The sequence below is a fragment of the Hypanus sabinus genome, unplaced genomic scaffold (assembly GCF_030144855.1).
Source record: "Hypanus sabinus isolate sHypSab1 unplaced genomic scaffold, sHypSab1.hap1 scaffold_631, whole genome shotgun sequence".
Classification (NCBI taxonomy): Eukaryota; Metazoa; Chordata; class Chondrichthyes; order Myliobatiformes; family Dasyatidae; genus Hypanus; species Hypanus sabinus.
The window spans coordinates 31,746-46,174 of NW_026781487.1; positions in this window are offsets into that span (position 1 = coordinate 31,746).

Here is a 14,429-nt window from a genome sequence, read left to right on the forward strand (position 1 = left end):
AGAGGCAGGTTCAATATTGTGATTAAAAATGGATGGGTGTATAGACAGGAAAGGATTGAAGGGTTATGGGCTGAGTGCAGGTCAGTGGGAATAGGTGAGAGTAAGCGTTCGGCACGGACTTGAAGTGCCGAGATGGCCTGTTCCGTGCTGTAATTTTTATCTAGTTATATGGTTATATGGACGTTTACGAATACACACTGTGATGAGAGCAGGCAATAGGGAATGCATTTAATTGATGCTATTAGGTAGGAAATTAGTAGCCGAATTTGGGACATAATTGGTTCCTTCTAATGCGTAACAGAAATATGACGATTGTTAACGGACCATTAGTTTGCGTTTCAGGAGAAGCGGTTTCAATGAGGCGAGGAACGGATTGCCCCTAAAGTAACCCTGGTTGGTAAGAGATAAGGAACTCCTCTTCAAAAGGAAGAAATAAATAATCTTAAGGTTTGGGAAGAAAGGATCAGGCAGGGCTATGGAACGACACAAGGAAACCAGGAGGAATTTAACAATGGACAGAGAGTTAGAAGGGGACATGAGAAGCCCACGGAAGTGTAAAACAGGAGGACGACGAGATAGAGAGTGGGAGAGATCAGGAATTAAAGAGGATGCATGTGTCTGGACAGCAAGGAGGCAGTGAAAGTCCTTACTGACTCTTTCCTTCGGTATTCACTAGTGAGTGCGACATTGATGACTGTGGATACAAAGAAAAAGGACAGATGTTCTGGGACATGCAGACGCTTAGAACTACGAGCTTGAAATTGGGAAAACATGAAAATAAATCTTTCCCAGGATCTACAAGGTTTGCAATCCAGGTAATGAGAGAAAGCGAGCGAAGATATCACCCCACCAGCCTCCGGATCCAACACATTATCCTCGGCAACTTCCGCCACCTTCAACAGGACCCCACCAAGCACATCCTTCCCTCCCTACCGCTCTCAGCATTTCGCAGGGATCGTTCCCTCCGCGACTACCTGGTCCACACGTTCCTACCCACAGAACTCCCACCCGGCACATCCCTGTAAGCGCAAATGCTACATCTGTCACCACACTTCCACCCTTACCCCCATTCCGGGCCCGAGACAGTCCTTCCAGGTGAGGCAACACTTCCCTGCGAGTCTGCTGGAGTTGTCTATTGCATCTGGAGCTCCCGGTGCGGTCTCCTCTACATCGGCGAGACCGGACGCAGATTGGGGGACCACTTCGTCGAGCACCTCCGCTCCGCCCGTCACTAAAGACAGGACCTCCCGGTTGCTACTCACTTCAACTCTGCCTCTCATTCCCATCTAGATATGTCCATACATGGCATCCTCTACTGCCATAATGAGGCCAAACTCAGGTTGGAGGTGCAGCGCCACATCTACCGTCTGGGTAGCCTCCAGCCTGGTGGTATTAACATTGAATTCTCCAGTTTCCGGTAATTCACTCCCACTCACCTCCCCCTATCCCAGGCCCATCTCTGCCTCTCTGCCCTTTCAACTTTCTACTCCTTTATCTCTACAAGTTCTTTCATGCGTATCCCCTCCCCCCTTTAACTTTCCTCTGATTGGTTTTCCACCTGGCGCCTCTAGGCCCTCCCCCCTCCCCTATCTCTTTTACTGGGCTTCGGCCCTCTCTTCTCCCCATTCCTCATGAAGGGTCTCGGCCCGAAACGTTGGTTATTCTTTGCTCACGACTGCTGCCTGACCTGATTAGTTCTTCCAGCGTTGTGTACGTATTCGAAGATATTGCTGCGCTTCAGGACGTGACATTTGTGTCATCACTGGCCACAGAGAATGGCAAATGTTATTCCTCTTATCAAAAAATATAATGTAGTTCTGAGAGTTACGGGCCCGTGAGGCTGCGGTCAGTTGTGGACAAGGGAAACGAAATGTTTCTTAAAGACAACATTTCTCAGTATCTGGAGAAACGTATCCTGGTTGGGGATAGTCAGCATGGTTCTGTGAGGTCAGGTTGTCCCTTTAAACCAGAATAATTTCCATGAACAAATGCAAAATAGGCAGATGAAGTCTGAAGAGTTGAACTGGGGCATATTAATTGTTAAGGCGTTTGACTGGGCATGAATAAGCTAAGCAAGGGAAAGCGGATGAGGCAGTGCATGGAGATGTTCCCCAAGGAAGGTATAATCTTTAGTACACGCTGCAACTATATCTAGACTCTGCTATTATAGTGTTTTGAGAGTCCGGGATTAATTTAGTCATTCTACAGCATTTGTATAATTTACTGAGTTAAGGCTGATGATGAAAGCAAAATACTGAATCCGGAATGAAACTGCACGCTCACTAAGCTGAATTCTCGTGTTTTTATTACAGGGCAGATGCTGCGATTACATTAAAGCAATCTTTTCCCATGGAACCCTTCAACTCTCAACCAGCGTTTCAAAATCTTCTGCAGCATCCTCTAGTGTTTCCCAAATGAACCAGCTCCGAGAATGCGAATGTCAAATTCACAATTCAAGTACACACGAGTTTGTCTGAATGTCGATTTACCTTTGCACAGCGGGTGTATCTTACCAGGAATAGATACAATCATATCTCGATCATTTTAACCTTGATTTCACACGGCCAGTGTGGAATCTGTGTCTCCCTCTGAAATCAACACCAAAGCAAACAAACAAAAGAACACGATCTAAATACACAGGGAAGGCAAAACAAAAATCTAAACTCGAACGTTTGTTCATTCAAAACTGTCGACGTTAAATGGCGTATATAGAATAAACATTTACTACCTGGAGTGAAAATCCTTATCAAATATTATAAAGAACACAGGGAAACCAGATGTGGTTGAGGGCGGCCCACATACACTAACACATCATACAATTACGGAAAAAGAAGCAGTCTCTTATACTCACATGTTCCTGCAAATTTATTTCAACCGACTACAACAGACATTTGTAAGCAGTGAGTTCCCGTTGTGAAAGAAACGATTAATTTAAACAGGTTTTCAATGCAATCCTAAGAATCCCACGACTGCCGTCTGTTTATTCACGTACGTATTACCTGTGTTTCTCTTTCAACTGAACTCACAAATGCCGAGTCCTTGTGAACTATTTAACACTCTCAATGCGTTCATACTTCAAACTATAGCAGAGCATGATATATTTTTCTTGAACAGCGAACAAATAATCTATGATTAGAATCAACCGTTATTTAATAAATCGTTTCGAGTCTAAAGCAAAGGGACGCTGATAGTTATGTATCTTACGCAAGTTAATATTTAACAGATCATGACTTCATCACGTGACCAAATCTCCAATGACTTAAACGCCTTCTCACCTCCAATCAGTGACCAAAGATAGGATTGAGACTGAGTGATTGATTTGTTGCATAGTATCTAGCTTCCCACCGTTTAAGTAACAGACTTGCACTACACTGGGACCTATGTCACAAGCACCTCCAATCGGTAATTATTGTCCGTAACGCCTTAGTGATGGAGTGAACGTGTATTCCTTTAGTGTGATACTTCCCATGTGATTATCCTCATGGCAGAGCTGAGGATGATGGAGCCTAACGGAAACTGCATTGCTTGCATTTTCCGAAACAGCTCTATTTCAATCTTTAATATATATTTTCTTCCTTTCCAGGGGTCTTTTGAAGGTTGTGGCCTGGAGTTTCAGGCGATAGGAACATATCACATTATGAAACGGGTGGATACGATAGAGACAGGAAAGTTGTTTCCACTGGTAGATAAGACCAGAACTTAGGGATATAGCATCACCATTTAGATTTTGGACGGAGATGAGAAGGAACTGCTTTTCCCAGAGATTGGTGAATCTGCGGAACTCTCTGCCCAACTTTGTAGTGTAGGCTACCTCAGAGAATATATTTAAGACAAAGTTGGATAGAGTTTAGCATAGTAGCGGATTTAAGGGTTAAGGGGAAAAGACGGGTACGTGGAGATGACACCATGCTGAGATGGGGTAATACATTTTCTCATCATTGACTGTTCATGGTGAGTCAGGGAATCTCATGGGATACACACAGGCAGATAGTTTATGAACCTACGTTGAGACAATCAAAGTCATTTGTCGGTAAATACAGATTCTCTGTACCTGACTGATCATTATTGCACGGTGTGATTCAGACTTTACGTTCCTGGGTAGGCTCGAAGATAATTTTTTTCTTTCAGCAGGGGACTCGAGTCGGACCACACGGGTGAGGCACAAAGCGATCTAGCAGCATCTTTCTAACAGCATGAATTCGGAAACTCTGCAATTTCAAAGGACTTGGATTAATATAATTGGAGTGGATACCTTCAGAAATACGAGTTGGGATAATTGCCGCAGTATGAGGAGATTGTCAGCCACCCTGGCTGTGAAGGGAAAACTGCTGGGTATGCTACTATCGATCAACTATCAGAGAGGGGGCAGCAGGGGGAGCAACTCAAATCAGGACATACATAAACCACACCGTTCTGGGTGCAGTAGCTTAAGAAAATTGCTAAATATATCGGCACATCCTTGAGAGGCTTTCCAATCAACTGGTCATGAGAGAGCAATACATTACCTAGAATAGTACGAAGAAAGGAAATTAACTATAATGTGTTTGCATCCAAATATACACTCAGCTTCACGAGATATACAACGACGTGATGGAGGAACACGTGATGGTTTGAAGAACGCAATGATGATTGCTATGCGTCCTGACAAAGGGGACCCGGTAGAATCATTCGCCAAATATTACGAGGGGAGAAGCGAACGTCGCACTGTATTTGCATTAAGTTGACGGACCGTGTTCCAAGGTAGGTTTAGACCAGCATTAAAGCCGGACCATTTAAAAACAGAACCCTCAAATAGATCGTTGAGGACAGTTGCGTCTCATAGTACCGATGAAAATAGAACGATACTGGAACCCACAAATACTGAGGCGTGGGTGCTGAGGAACATGGGTAGAGCGTGTGAAAAGGAGATAAAAATACCAATAAAACTCTCTAATAGGAAGGTGATGTCTATTAAATATCCGTCGGTCTGGAGAAATGAGGGAAGAGGAATTCCCTGGCAGACAATCAAAGGGCAACTAAGGACAGACGAAATGGAACAGGGCTAGGAATAGGGATAACTAAAGGTGTGGTAATTAAATCCAGCAACAATGTTCAAGGGGGACACCTTAAGAAAGAATGCCCGAACCTGAGAGGTGAAAGAGCAGAGCAAAGCAGTTTGCCCTTGAAAGGGTCAGCAAGACCGAGATTACAAAATAATATGGTTGACAAACGACCATCCATGGAATTGCACGCTGAGGTTCAATAACTGTATCAGACCACACTTATAAGGGTGTGTGACAAAACTTAAGATGAAACCGGATGACCTCTGGTTAGTGGAAGGTTTAGGCCACCCTGTTAACTTGTTATGGACACAGCCAGATCTCGAAAACACCGTCAACACCACTAATGTAAAAAAATGCAAACAGATTGGAAGATACAATGTAATATTATCTCACGTGGATTAATGGGACATACTGTATGAGTGTACCATTGAAAGTTAGAATAGGAGACATAGTGTTGAAGCATTCAATAGTTTTCGTGAAGTTACCCAGGTAGCAGGAACATATAATAGGGGGTGATTATATGGCCAAATCCGGATTTGTTTTGAGCCAGTTAATTGCATGATTTGGAAGATGCAACTAGCATGAATAGATACACAACATCTAGATCGCAGTAGGAGAACATGAGGATAGAATATGCACAATCGTTGAATTGTGGATCAAATCGGAGGAGATGAGCAATGAACAGAAGGTGCAGCATATTAGTGTATAGAACTCAGACACATTTCCAGGGCACTAGCATGACTGCGGAAAGGTGGCCTGCAGCTTGTGCGTTCAAGGTACAGACCCCAAAGAAGCAATATGTGTTTCCCAATGAAAAATAGAGAAAGATATTGGTAAGGTAATACACAAGCTGCTACAACAAGGAGTACTGAAGTCAGTAGCCTCCACTGATACCTCACCCAAATGGCCAGTGAAGAAACCAGATCGTAGCTGCAGGTACACAATAGACACTCGACAGCTTGGAATCAGTGATGAAACTGCCTGTTCGATGAACACAAGAGACAATCTGCCAAAGATGGAGCTGTCCTTCAAGACTAAAAGCTTGTGGTTCCAGGGGAACCACATGGGACACCAGGGATGCAAACGCCCCCAGAAGAGATCCAGGAAGTGCTGGTGGCCGAAGAAGAAGGCTGGTGTTGATATTCCGTGAGGAATTTGCTTAATTTGTGCACAGTATAGTCCTCATTGAAATGTAAAGAAGAGAGGCCTTCAAACACACCTGACCGGTAGAAGTGTCATGGTCTACTTTACAAATAGATTAAATTATTCTCTTGCCGCCCGCCCCAGTAGGGTACAGATATGTCCTGTTAATAATGGATAGCTTTATGGCGTGGGTGGATAAAAATTCACTTACTATGTCTAGCCCGGAGTATCGAAACGGATTATGGCACACAAGCATTCTCAGCTATGACAGACACAGCAAAGGCCATTGCAAACATCTTTTCGGAAAGGGTCTTTACTTGCTGGTGAAGACGCCGTATTCCAAAAACACACATTTCACGCCCCAGATAATGGAAAATGTAATGGTATTTTTTGCGATCATACAGAGATTTCATAAACCCTGTAGACTGCAATCAAGAGGTCGTGTGTGGAAAGGATGAATCGAACACAGAAAAACTATGATTTAACAATGGTGCAACAGCATGGGACATCATTATGCTTTTATGATAATATGGAATACTTTAGCATTTTCAACAGGTTACTCCCCTTATAAATTTATCACTGGATGGGACATGAAAGGTTTCGAGGAGATGTTTGGACGAAAGTTGTTGAAACACGAAATCAATGGAATTGTGTCATAAATGAGGGTACAACAATGATACAGTCCATGAAAGAGGACTGTTATGTGGCAGCCCACCAAAAAGGGATGATGAAACAACAGAGTAAAACCTACTTTGAATCAGAGGTCAGTCTGGTTTCGGAATTGCTAAGGACAAAGAGTGATGATTAGAATACATTGACCTTCATTATTAAATCGAAGCTTTTGAGGGGCTGGTTGAAATTATAGGCAAACAAAGTCCATCAGTGTACAAATTACTGGCCTTCACAGATCAAACGTGGGTGGTACCATATATTTACCAGCTGAAATATTTGGAGGGGAAACAGGAATGCTATCATCATCGGTACCAGATGTACATGATTGCTCTGACTTGGGTGAATTGAGAATGGAACAACTGTCCAACGAGATTGAGTCAGGTTCTATCAGTGGGGTGATTTTCAATTCACTCATGCTGAAAAAAAGAGCAGTTTTGTTAACAAAAAATCAAAAATAAATGAAAATATCCGAGTGCTTGTGCTCATCCTCTTTTCCGAAACAGATTTGGGTGAGGGAAAACGGAAGCCTTGAGTCCAAAGACAACTGATAGTCCAGATGAGACGGTCTAGAAAAAAATGGACTTAAAGTAATTTGAGATTTCCACTGGAAATAAGATCAGAACCCTCCCCCACCCCCGTTACAGATTTCATTCTACATGAAGAGAATATTGTATTTCGTTACGATGACGTTAACCATGACTGAGACGGAGTACGTTTGTCCCAGAGCCACTACGGCGGACCACTGTGTCAACAGTGATATCACTGCTTGGAAAACACTTAGTGAACAACAAAAACAATAGTATCTTCTCAATGGACACGGGTGATACGATCTGATAAAGGGGTACAGGACTGAAATTTATATTATGCACCGTAATGAGGGAGAACTTCCAGATCCAATGCACTGATACAAATGACTATCTGTGGGAATATGTTGTTACTCAGTTGCCACCAGTCCCTCACTTGACTGCAGCCTGGACATGTGTTGTGCAGGAGGCAAGGGAGACAATGCATCACTGGATGGAGCACACTGGACAAATTGACACATACGCTGGTAAGGCAAATGAAATATTCTGATACCAGGCTTTTGGTGTAAGTTTTGGAATTGTGGGACAAACGTTCAAATATATCCGTGGATAAGAATTGTAACACATGATGCTGTAATTCCAATTTAAAGTAGCCTCATAATTGATTGTTCAGTGTATATCAACCATTAAGATGGAAGGCAGAACTAATGGAAACAAGTCGAGGACAATTCTTTCATGAAATAGCAAAGAATGCGTACAGTATAAATTCCGCGAATTTAGTTAGTGAACGTTAATATTTTATATAGAATTTAATTATTCAATGAGGATCCAGAGGATTCCTCTGGGCAGGCAACTGAATGAGTGGGGAATAATGATTCCAAGATATTAGTCTTTGGGTGAAGAGGAGGCAGATGTTGGCCAGACGAAACTGGTCTAATTAAGGACAGGGGAAGCCAACAGGTTGTCTTTGTTTCCACGTTCTGGTGGTCTCTATACTGATACTTGCTCTGGGATAATGGAAATAGAAGGTTCATGGATGAGTAGCTGCAAACTCTGTAAACTGCAATACCAACAAAATAAACAAACTGTAATTTCGTTGGACTGTCTGGTGTCGTCTTTTAACTGGTCTGGACCAGTCAGAGTTAAAACAAACAGAAATACGAAAAGCAGGGGTAGTAGGCAGAACCATGATATTATTTTAGCTGCATTCTGGGACAATTATCAGTGAGCTGAGCCAGTAGCTCAGGTGACGTAGAGCCAATGGAATGGAGATCCAACAGTTCAAATTATGAGAAACACTATATGAGCGAGGATTTCCAAATATGCCGGGACGTTAACACTTCAGCAACGAGAGACCGACATCGCAGTTACGGAGGAGTACACGGATATGTGGAAATCGGGAGTGCGAGGAATGTCAGCCAAGAGTAGAGCGCATTTCCCTATAGGGAAAACTGCTGGGGACTCAGTCCAATCCCTGTATAACCGCACTCGTCACCACTTCCAACATCGAAAACGGCCCATTTATTGTGGCTCTCTGTCTTTAACCTACGGATTACTTTGTTGTCCACAAAAGTACATTAACCGCAATCCCAAGTGCTTATCAGAAAAATTCTTACATTACACCTACACCACTTTCTTCATTTGCAATTTTCCATCTGTTTATCATTTTCTGAACCCACGCTAACTCTTCCAACGCTATTGTTGCTGTCCATCCAGCCCCGTGGGTGGGGATGAAGGTTGTGGGCTTGTCTGCCCCTGCCTGTAGCACACTGATGACAGAGTACAATGGAAAGATTGACTGTCTGTGGTTCACTTTAACAGTTGTATTGGAAACGTGTGTCTGAACTTTGGGCTTATTGTGGGACTGAATATCTCTGCTGTCCGTGACTGTGGAACTGATGAGCTGCCGGTCTGTCGGTGCTCTGTAACATACCATATGTTTGAGAGAGGTGCGGTTGTTCCGTATCTTGTCCCTGGACTGAAGGTCATATCGGATTCGAATGAAGTCTTTCCCTGTGGGCAGAAGGAAACTGAGTTAGTGAAGGAGAGCTAGAAGTCAGACGGCTGTGTGGAGCGGACAGTGCAGACAATGCCAGTATAAATCTATCAGTCTGTCAGTCCTTCTCTCTCTCTCTCTCTCTCTCTCTCTCTCTCTCTCTCTCTCTCTCTCTCTCTCTCTCTCTCTCTCTCTCTCTCTCTCTCTGTCCCTCCATCCCTCCCTCCAGTAAGTCGACGATCTCGACGATCTCTCATCGGTACGAGTACCATAATAGTCACCGAATATGTTCTGCACATTCTTAGATTGCTGACGAAAATGAGAAAACACTATTGACACTGCATGGAGAAATTAAAGGGAAATAACCATGGACTGATAGATCATTATGACAGAGAACTGCTTCTTTTTTTTCCACCCATCTAGATCATCCCGCTGTGATCTTGCGCCTTGTCCCACTTAGCAGCACTGTCCGTCTCTCATTCTCGTATCTACACAACCTTCACTGAAATGATACAATTGAATCTGCAACCAGCATATACGCTCACAGTTCCTTCCACAAACGCTCCACCCTCCCAGTGAATAGGATTTACCACCTATCCCTGTTGTATATTTCAACATTCCAGTTGTAGATTCACTCAGAGGATGCAGGAAACCTCCGGGCATTCACCCAGTCTGTATGTGACGCTCACAATTTTATATCCTCCTCTACGATCATCATTAATCTTCCTAAGTTCAATGGAATAAATTCTTAACATATTCAAGCTATCCTTCTAACTCTTGTCCTCAGTCCCTGAACTCCTCCTTTCAATTTACAGCTGCACACTTTCAAGCTTATTGAAATTTCAAAACTGTAGGTAGCGGATCGGAACGAACCTGAATGTTCTATCCACAAACTCGCCAACGTGTTTTACAGCTACAAGATAATGTCTCAACTCCTGTGCTCAGTGATCTGATTGTGAAAGCCACTGTGATTCGAGCTCAGTACGAGACGATCTGCCCGTGATGCTGCTTTCCTGGAATTATCGCTCTGTAGCCCCACATCTCTTTTTTTTTAAATACTGCACACTATTCAATATCTGCTTCTTAACCTGGTGTATCTTTCCTCACAGACCACCCCATACATGCGTGTATTAAATTCTATCTGACATTTTTCAACCCATTTGTCAGCCAGTCAACTTCAAGCTACAAGCTTGGACAGAGATCCTGCCTGTAAAAACCCTCCCAATCTCGGGTTCATCATCAATTCTGCAGATTGTGTTTTCCACATCGTCATCTAAATCATTAAAATACATGATAATTATCAAAGGACCCAGCATGAATCCTGCAGACCCCTTGTTACAGTCAGTCAAACATCCACTCCCTGCTCATCCAGAAATGAACGGTAATCAATCTGTCCACAATCCGCAGCTAAATTCGAGTGGGAGCGTAACCGGAATATTGTTGTCCATCTCTTTTATATGCTTAGAAGACCGGACATGTAGAGTGTTTTATTTTAATACATGTCATCAGTTGCTATCTGCGCCTTTCGAAATGACTAGAACATGCGAAGGAAATAAATGATGCTATCTCCCCGTTCAACAAGGTGAACTTAATTTCACCTGCCGAGCTAAAGACAGGTACCCCAATGTCACAGGCGGATGTGTTCGGTTGAATGTGAGAAAATAAATCTGTTTGAATTTTCATTGTCGATGTTAATTGCTTAAGATGGTAGCCTATGTTAGAGAGAAAACTGATCTGAGAATGTTCTACTTCTGAAGCTGAAGCCACGTGTCTTGGAAATCACATTGGCAATCCTCGTATTATATTTTGTTATAAATTGGAACATCCCTTGAGAAGACAAATTCATGACTCAGTGACAGTGTTAGAAAAAAATAACATTTAATGTCAGTGTCTGTGTGGCTGATCGTCCCTGATGTGACTGTTATGGTAACAACACTAATTGCCTCAGTGGAATTCCTCTCAATTGCTTATAAATGTATAAAACCGATCAACAATCCATAAGAGCAGATAGCGTACAAATGAACGCTACTTCTTTCGGAATATGGGATATCCAGCGATTTACTACATCTCGGCCATTTTCCATCCTGTACTTGTAGCGATTGGTGTACCTGGTAAGATATTGAATCTGGTCGATATATGTCTATCCAACGTCTTGCTTTTGTTCCTCTGCACAGCTCAGACATTCCGCCAACACAAATTCTATCCTCGCCTGCTTTTTTTTCTCTTTAGCATGGAGGGTTCAAGCATCCGGTAGCTTTGTTTTCATCTACCATATTTTTCCATGTATATTTTTTTCCTGTCAATTACGTTGGTGCCGATATTGGCACAGTATCATAACTTAACCTTGATCGGACTTCTGAATCGACCCTGGTCTACGGTTTTCTAGTTCTAAGTCTTTGTCAATACAGACACTTCGACTTTACAACAACAATATGACAGCTTTTTCAAATGATCGGCCAGTCTATTTTCGAGACGCAGTTCTGCTCTTCAATATGTCAGGTAGAGAGAACGTGTGTTTTCTATCTCATTATTTCCACTTTGTTCCCACTGCATATAATCCCTACAGATGTTGTTTATGGAGCGGTTGATCGTTCACGTGTGTGCTGGAAATCAGCTCTGAACTGTCGGAAGGTCGCCAGCCCGCTGTGTCTCCAGTCCATTATAGTCAACTCGCGGTAGTGCACTGACGCAGCCCAGACAGCCTGGATTCCTACTCCCCAATTCCCACAAAATGCATACCCTGCATAACATCGAAAGAATATTGGGAACTCAAACAGTTGTAGCTAACGATGTTTCTGTTTTTTCCCCCTCTCTCCAAATTTCCGTAGTTAATTTAGCCGCGATTGTAATCCTATCTCGGGGAAAATGCGGACTCTCCAAATGCATCACCCGTTACCTGGTTGGAATGGCAACAGCGGATCTGATGGTGGTTATCGTTGTTGCTTTAGTGCAACACACCAACAGTATTTACATGTATTCCAGATCCCTGCTCATCACTCCTGTATGCTCTCTGACATTTATCTTTGTTGTTGCAACAATAGATTGTTCTGTTTGGTTTACGGTCGGTTTTACCTTCGATCGTTTCATCGCAATATGTTGTCGAAAGCTGCAGGAAAGATACTGCACTGAGAGAACAGCAACGGTGGTGATTTTGACGATGGTTATAGTGATCTGCGGGAAATGTGTTCCCTTGTACTTTGCCATAGAGCCTTACATGATTATTGACAACATACCGTGGCGTTGCGCCTTCACACACGAATACGCTACTTCACCGCTGTGGAAAATATACGAAACACTGGATAGCATTTTCAGACCGCTGCTACCGATCGGTTTAATTCTAGTTTTCAATGGGTTAACAGTAAGACATATCATTGCAGCAAATAGAATTCGCAGAGGGCTTCGGAACAGCAGTGATAATCTGAACGATATCGAGGTGGAAAAACGCAGAAAATCGATGATTATTTTGTTTGCTATTTCAGCTAATTTCATATTATTGTCGATACCTTTTGTAGTTCGTTCCCTGAAATGGCAAGCGCAAAACTATTTTTATCAGGACAAATATCTCAGTTCTCCTGTATATATACTACAGCAATTTGGCTTCATGTTGGAATTACTCAGTGTGTGCACCAATACTTGTATCTATGCACTGGCTCTGAATAAATTCAGAAACGAGCTAAAAAATGGAATGAAGTACGTATTTACATTAAATGGCCATCTGTGCAGATAACACCTATGTTCAATTGCAATTCAGCAGTCTCCAAATAAAACTGGTTTGGCAAATATGTCATAAATTCAAACAATCGTGTGACTGGCCATCCTTCAATCGCAAAATCCACGGATGATTGCACACGTCATACAGTTAAGGCAGGCCCCTGGGCAATGATTGTTACATTGATTGATTTGGACCGCACTATCGCAGAGTCTTGACAATCACATGGGCAGGAATGGCTTCTGGACATTTCCCGGTTCAGATGTTTCAAAATGGACAGAGTCGATTAAAAGACGGTAAAGGGAGTACCACTGAAACAGGTGCGTTACCACTTCCATCGTTAAGGCCCCTCCTATTTCACATCCAAAAGCAAAAGCCATTTTTCTGTGAAAGAGCAGGTTGATCCTACTGCTTTTCTGTCTGCTTTACATACATCCTCATGTGATCTCTAGTCTTTTTTTTTCCTGATAATGATTCGGAATTACAGTCAAAATGTGTTTAAGTCAGTGCACAAGTTCCCCAATCCTTCCACTTCGATACAAGCTGATTATCGCTCAGACTTTTTTAGTTTGTTTAATGAAATTAATTCACATGCATCATTTCTACGCTCCTCGCATCCATCACTCCCGTAAAAAATTTGCTTTCGATTTAAGGTCAAGACTTTCTCTTCAAGACGGATTATCACATCATGCAATGCTTGAATGCTTCTTCTAATCAGCCCCGCTCTACTTTAGCTTGCTGGCGACATTAACAACCCCTCTACTCTGGCTTTGTTTAAATTCCACACGGCATACCTACCCGTGATTAATCATCCAAATCTTTATCACAGTATTATAATTTTCCTTTATTCTTCCATGACAGCATTTTCCAAACTGAGAACAATTCAACATTTCCTACGTCTCCATCAGACTTTTAGGAAACAAGTTCTGAGTGCGATGTGATAATTATGGATGACTTCAAATTCTCAAATACTGGTATTAAGAGGGAGAGCCAGTGACGAATGGATCCGAGGAAAAAAGAATTCATTGACAGATTGATAAATTGTTTTCTGACTACTTATGTTAATGCACCAACAAGAGGGAAGTCCTGACAGAATTTGATATTCTGTATCAATTAGGATAGAATTTTGAGTACGGAAGTTGCTGATCCTTTATGAACAAGTAATCATAACGTTGTTAGTTTCGAAGTTTTCAGGTACAGTATAGGAATAAAAATCAAAGCCAGTGAATTGAATTTTAGAAAAGCAAAGATAGTGCATTAGAAAGAAAAAAACTGGGCGTTCAATCAGTTGAGCTACAATGGGGCCGATTTAAAGACGGAATACACGCAATTCAGGAGCCTTT